We start from the raw sequence: 7,872 nt of genomic DNA on the forward strand, positions 1-7,872 counted from the left end.
AAATATTTTTCAACTAATACATTCTCACGACTTAGGTTTTTGACAGCAGACTTAGGTTATGTCGTACTCAGTTTCAGTTCTATGTATACCTTTTCTATGACTTAAAAGGTTCAATTGTGTGCACTTACTTATTAGTGTTTTTTCTTGAATTTATTAAAAAAAATATAAAAAATCAAATATAAAATAAAGATTTAATTAAGAATATAATTAATAAATATAAAGTGATTAAGTAAATGGAAAGCAATTTGCCTATAAATACAGTGTAAGACAAAAGTGTTTGGTCCTAATATATATCTTAATTTTCTCTGTAAGTTTATTTATTATACCCTTCACCTTTGTGAGAAGGGTATATATAATTTTGTCATTCCGTTTGTAATTTCTATAATATAATTTTCCGACCCTATAAAGTATATATATTCTGCATCCTTATAGATAGCGGAGTCGATTTAGCCGTGTCCGTCTGTCTGTGTGTATGTTGAAATCAGTTTTCAGAAGACCCCAGATATCTGCGAGATCCGAATTTCCAATCGGCCCATAAATAGCGGAGATATGAGCAAAAATCCGAGACCATTAAAAATTAGATTTTTCGTGCATGTTTATGCAGAAATAATAAAAAACAAAAACAAAACACAGTATCAAACGGTAAATTGTTTTGTTATTGTAATCTATATATATAAAATTCTAACGTTACTGACTGACTGATTGACTGATTCATCATCGCACAGCCTAAACGGTTAAAGCTAAAGAGCTGAAATTTGGACAGGGGGTTGGTTTCCCACTAAATAGATCCACTAAGACGGGATTTTTGGAAATTCGAATTTTTAGGGGGTAAAAAAGGGTAAAAACGGGTAAAATCGGTAACCTCATATCTCCTAAACTAGAAAAGATACAAAAATAGTTTAAAGCTTATCGTCGTTCATTTAAAAAATAAGCGGACAGGTGTCTGGTACTTTTTTCAATTTCGGCCCCTTTAGGGAATAAACGGGTAAAAACTGTATTTTGGTACTTTTTTGCACCCCATGTATCTTTTAAACCAGTGAACATTCAAACAATATTTTTGACTCCTTCATAACTTGACGAAAAAATAAAAATATAAATTTAGTACTTTTTGGTTATTCGGATGTTTAAGGGGTGAAAATTGTACCTATTTTTGGTACTTTTTTCATAAAACATTGATTTTGGTTTATTTACTTATACATATAAATACGTAATAACGGGCTCCCACTACGATGTTGCAACATTTTGAATAAATTTTTATTTCGTTAATGAAATTAAGCATGTAGAGCCCGGAGTAAATGAGAATCTATAAAAGGGGACTTTTTGGTACTTTTTCGTTCTTCAAAAGGTACTTTTTGAATTTCCTATAATATTGAACCTAGAAACATGAAATTAAGTATGTAGAGGATGGATTATGTGAGAACCTATAAAAGGGGACTTTTGGTACTTTTTCGTTCTTCAAAAGGTACTTTTTGGATTTTTGTATAATATTGAACCTAGAAACATGAAATTAAGCATTTAGAGCCCAGAGTAAATGAGAATCTATAAAAGGAGACTTTTTGGTACTGTTTCGTTCTACAAAAGATACTTTTTGAGTTTTCTATAAAATTTAACCTAGAAACATGAAACTAAGCATGTAGAGCCCGGAGTAAATGAGAATCTATAAAAGGGTACTTTTCGTTCATCAAAAGGTACTTTTTGAATATTTTATAATATTGAACCTAGAAACATGAAATTAGGTATGTAGAGCCTGGATTAAGTGAGAACATATAAAAGGGGACTTTTTGAAACCTTTTCTTTCTTCAAGAGGTACTTTTTGGATTTTTGTATAATATTGAACCTAGAAACGTGAAATTAAGCATGTAGAGCCCGGATTAAGTGAGGACCTATAAAAGGGGACTTTTGGTACTTTTCCGTTCTTTAAAAGGTACATTTTTGAATTTTTCTATAATATTGAACCTAGAAACATGAAATTAAGCGTTTAGAGCAGGGATTAAGTGAGAAACTATAAAAGGGCACTTTTTGGTACTTTTTCGGTCTTCAAAAGGTACTTTTTGTGTTTTTTATAATATTAATCCTAGAAACATGAAATTAAGCATGTAGAGCACGTAGAAAATGAGAATCTGTAAAAGCGGACTTTTTGGTACTTTTTCGTTCTACAAAAGGTACTTTTTGAGTTTTCTATAAAATTTAACCTAGAAAAATGAAATTAAGCATGTAGACCCCGGAGTAAATGAGAATCTATAAAGGGGACTTTTTTGGTACTTTTTCGTTCTTCAAAAGGTACTTTTTGAATTTCCTATAATATTGAACCTAGAAACATGAAATTAAGTGTGTAGAGCCCGGAGTAAATGAGAATCTATAAAAGGGGACTTTTTGGTATTTTTTCGTTCTTCAAAAGGTACTTTTTGAATTTCCTATAATATTGAACCTAGAAACATGAAATTAAGTATGTAGAGGATGGATTATGTGAGAACCTATAAAAGGGGACTTTTGGTACTTTTTCGTTCTTCAAAAGGTACTTTTTGGATTTTTGTATAATATTGAACCTAGAAACATGAAATTAAGCATTTAGAGCCCAGAGTAAATGAGAATCTATAAAAGGAGACTTTTTGGTACTGTTTCGTTCTACAAAAGATACTTTTTGAGTTTTCTATAAAATTTAACCTAGAAACATGAAACTAAGCATGTAGAGCCCGGAGTAAATGAGAATCTATAAAAGGGTACTTTTCGTTCATCAAAAGGTACTTTTTGAATATTTTATAATATTGAACCTAGAAACATGAAATTAGGTATGTAGAGCCTGGATTAAGTGAGAACATATAAAAGGGGACTTTTTGAAACCTTTTCTTTCTTCAAGAGGTACTTTTTGGATTTTTGTATAATATTGAACCTAGAAACGTGAAATTAAGCATGTAGAGCCCGGATTAAGTGAGGACCTATAAAAGGGGACTTTTTGGTACTTTTCCGTTCTTTAAAAGGTACATTTTGAATTTTCTATAATATTGAACCTAGAAACATGAAATTAAGCGTTTAGAGCAGGGATTAAGTGAGAAACTATAAAAGGGCACTTTTTGGTACTTTTTCGGTCTTCAAAAGGTACTTTTTGTGTTTTTTATAATATTAATCCTAGAAACATGAAATTAAGCATGTAGAGCACGTAGAAAATGAGAATCTGTAAAAGCGGACTTTTTGGTACTTTTTCGTTCTACAAAAGGTACTTTTTGAGTTTTCTATAAAATTTAACCTAGAAAAATGAAATTAAGCATGTAGACCCCGGAGTAAATGAGAATCTATAAAGGGGACTTTTTTGGTACTTTTTCGTTCTTCAAAAGGTACTTTTTGAATTTCCTATAATATTGAACCTAGAAACATGAAATTAAGTGTGTAGAGCCCGGAGTAAATGAGAATCTATAAAAGGGGACTTTTTGGTATTTTTTCGTTCTTCAAAAGGTACTTTTTGAATTTCCTATAATATTGAACCTAGAAACATGAAATTAAGTATGTAGAGGATGGATTAAGTGAGAACCTATAAAAGGGGACTTTTGGTACTTTTTCGTTCTTCAAAAGGTACTTTTTGGATTTTTGTATAATATTGAACCTAGAAACATGAAATTAAGCATGTAGAGCCCGGAGTAAATGAGAATATATAAAAGGAGACTTTTTGGTACTGTTTCGTTCTACAAAAGGTACTTTTTATGAGAATCTATAAAAGGGGACTGGTATTTTTTCGTTCTTCAAAAGGTACTTTTTGAATTTCCTATAATATTGAACCTAGAAACATGAAATTAAGTATGTAGAGGATGGATTAAGTGAGAACCTATAAAAGGGGACTTTTGGTAATTTTTCGTTCTTCAAATGGTACTTTTTGTATAATATTGAACCTAGAAACATGAAATTAAGCATGTAGAGCCCGGAGTTAATGAGAATCTATAAAATGAGACTTTTTGGTACTGTTTCGTTCTACAAAAGGTACTTTTTGAGTTTTCTATAAAATTTAACCTAGAAACATGAAATTAAGCATGTAGAGCCCGGAGTAAATGAGAATCTATAAAAGGGGACTTTTTGGTACTTTTTCGTTCTTCAAAAGGTACTTTTTTAATTTCCTATAATATTGAACATAGAAACATGAAATTAAGTATGTAGAGGATGGATTAAGTGAGAACCTATAAAAGGGGACTTTTGGTACTTTTTCCTTCTTCAAAAGGTACTTTTTGGATTTTTGTATGATATTGAACCTAGAAACGTGAAATTAAGCATATAGAGACCGGATTAAGTGAGGACCTATAAAAGGGGACTTTTTGGTACTTTTCCGTTCTTTAAAAGGTACATTTTGAATTTTCTATAATATTGAACCTAGAAACATGAAATTAAGCGTTTAGAGCCTGGATTAAGTGAGAACCTATAAAGGGTACTTTTTCGTTCTTCAAAAGGTACTTTTTGTGTTTTTTATAATATTGATCCTAGAAACATGAAATTAAGCATGTGGAGCCCGGAGTTAATTAGAATCTTTAAAAGCAATCAGGGACTTGAGTAAATGAAAATTTAAACTGGAATATTTTCTGGTACTTTTTGAATTTTTTATAATATTGATCTTAGGAACATGAAATTAAATAAAATAGCTCCTTTGGTACTTTTTCGTACTTCACTGGTACTGGTACTTTTAGAGGCTTCTAAAATATTGAATATATAAACATAAAATTAAACACGCAGTATCCCAATTGAACGAAAATTGAAAAAGCATACTCTGGTACTTTTATGTTCTTTTACTAATACTTTTCGAATTTTCTATAATATTGAACCTAAAAACATTAAATTGGACATGTAGCTTCCTGATTGTATAAAAATCTTTATGCGATTTTTTTTGGTTTCTGGTTGAAAATTAAACATGCGTCATCCTGATTTAATGAAAATGTATAAAAAGGCACTGTCTGGTACTTTTTCGTTCTTCAACTGTTTTTTCTAATTTTCTGTAATATTGAGACTAGAATCATAAAATCAAACTTAAAGAGTTCTCTAAAAGGGGAATTTTTGATATTGCAGATATATATACATTTACAATAATGATATTTCTTTTATTCCATTACGATGAGGGTAGCGAAGCACACTGGGTATAGCTAGTTGTTAATAAACACAAAGCAAAGAAAGAACATCACGTTACGTTACGTTGTTATTGGCTAGAAACATGAAATTAAGTACGTAGAGCCTAGATTAAGTGAGAACCTATAAAAGTGGACTTTTTGGTACTTTTTCATTCTTCAAAAGGTACTTTTTGGTACTTTTTCGTTCTTCAAAACGAACTTTTTGAAATTTCTATAATATTGAACCTAGAAACATGAAATTAAGTATGTAGAGCCCGGATTAAGTGAGAACCTATAAAAGGGGACTTTTTGGTACTTTTTCATTCTTCAAAAGGTACTTTTGTAAATTTCTATAATTTTGAACCTAGAAACATGAAATTAAGTATGTAGAGCCCGGATTAAGTGAGAACCTATAAAAGGGAACTTTTTGGTACTTTTTCGTTCTTCAAAAGGTAATTTTTAACGTGGAAACATGAAATTAAGTATGTAGAGCCCGGATTAAGTGAGAACTTATAAAAGTGGACTTTTTGATAATTTTCGTTCTTCAAAAGGTACTTTTTGAAATTTCTATAATTTTTAACGTGGAAACATGAAATTAAGTAAGTATGTAGAGCCCGGATTAAGTGAGAACCCATAAAAGGGACTTTTTGGTACTTTTTCGTTCTTCAAAGGGTACTTTTTGAAATTTCTATAATATTGAAACTAGAAACATGAAATTTAGCATGTTGAGCCTGTATGAAGTGAAAACCGATTAAATGTTTATAATATTGAACCTAGAAACATGAAATTAAGTATGTAGAGCCCGAATTAAGTGAGAACCTATAAAAGGGAATTTTTGGTACTTTTTCGTTCTTCAAAAGGTACTTTTTGAAATTTCTATAATATTGAACCTAGAAACATCAAATTAAGTATGTATGGACTGGATTAAGTGAGAACCCATAAAAAGGAACTTTTTGGTACTTTTTCGTTCTTCAAAAGGTACTTTTGTAAAATATTGCGCATTTCTACCTATGTGGACCAATATTATGGGGATTTTAATAGATCCATCCGGCGACCATATAAGTAATGCTCCAGCTGAATATACATTTTATTTACAAAAACATATTCTTCTCGACGATAAATCTGTCCGACCAGGGGATTTTATAAAAATTGACAGAAAAGATGCAGCAAGTTCTTTAAAGGAACTGCGATACAAATATAATATGTTTGATGTGCAACAGGAAGATGCACCAAAATCCACCATATTAGAAAGCAAGCGGAAGCATAAAACAAATAAAAAACAAAAATTGCTAAGAATATCAAAAGAACACGATTATGATTTAATAGAATATTCCCAGCCTGAAGAAGAGTGGAATAAGAAAAATTCAAAGATACAAAAAGCAACAAAGCCAAAGCATCTTTCAAATGCTAAACTTTCAAAAAAGTTCATTTTAAACCACGATGACGTTAACAGAAAATATGAGTGTGATATTTTGCAAGATAAGAAAGAAAAACAGATCGAAACTAAACAAGAATATTGTATATCGAGAAAACATATTGATGAACAAAAAAAGAATGAACTTAAAGTAAGTGATATATCACAAATAGAAGCGCTACAAGAACAGATAGATGAAATAAGAGAAACTGAAATTGAAGTGTGTGTTATATCACAAGTTGAAACGGTAGAAGAACATTGTCTGTCGAAAAAACTGAATGATCAGACAAAGAAAAAGGAAATTAATATTAAATATTTCCTTTTTAGATATAATGACTTATTTAAGGAAACATATCCAACCTTACAACAATTAGACATAGGTTTTTACAACATATTGGATATTGACGATTTTAAATCATTAAAAATAGGAAACATGTTAACCAATTTTGTTGTAGATTGTGCAATTCTTAGCATTATTAGTGAAAATTGTACCAATGTTGTAAGTTTACCATGTCAAATTAATGAAATTAATAAATTGGCTTTACTTAAACCAAAGGCTATAATTGTACCAATTTTGAAATTTGGACATTTCAATTTATGTGTTTTAAATATAGAGTCCAAAGAATTTGTTTTCATTGATTCTTTATACGACAATACTGGAGAAGAACATTACGATAAATTTATATCGTTTAGTGAATATAAAATGTGGAAATTTGTTAAAATATTAGATAGAAGTAAGCAAAAAGATGGTGTCAGCTGCGGAGTGTTCGTAGTAATGTATGCCTTATATTACTTACTTGGAAAATCATTTCTGAGCTTACCAACTCCAGATAAATTTAGAGAGACTATAAAATCAGCATTAGTTTTAAATACAGATAATTATTCACAATTTTGTTGTCATTGCGGTGATTCTAAAAGGAAAAAAACTAAATGCAACTTATGTAAATACAGAGTTTGTAAGGAATGCTTGAAACATGTTTATAACAACAATTTCAGTACATGCAAAATATGCAGTAATAATATTTTCAAATGAAATTTCCAAGAATATATGTATGTATCTTCAAAAATATATATTCATTAGAAAATGCATGAATAAAATAATGAAACATTTTTAATAAAATTATTAAAAAATAATTGAAAAAATGGCATAAAAAATTCAAAATTATTAAGAATTGAAAATTGCATGAATAAAATAAAAATAACTGATATCAATTATTTCAAAAATGGCATAAAACAAAATGAAAAAATTATTAATAAATTTTCAGTTGCATGAATAAAATATAAAAACTCATCAAAAATGTCATAAAAGCAAAATGAAACCCATGATGTGTAACAAAAAATATATGCCATTTCGCCATCTGTAGAATCTTTATATATACA

This window comes from Lucilia cuprina, chromosome 2 (genome assembly GCF_022045245.1).
Source record: "Lucilia cuprina isolate Lc7/37 chromosome 2, ASM2204524v1, whole genome shotgun sequence".
Lineage (NCBI taxonomy): Eukaryota > Metazoa > Arthropoda > Insecta > Diptera > Calliphoridae > Lucilia > Lucilia cuprina.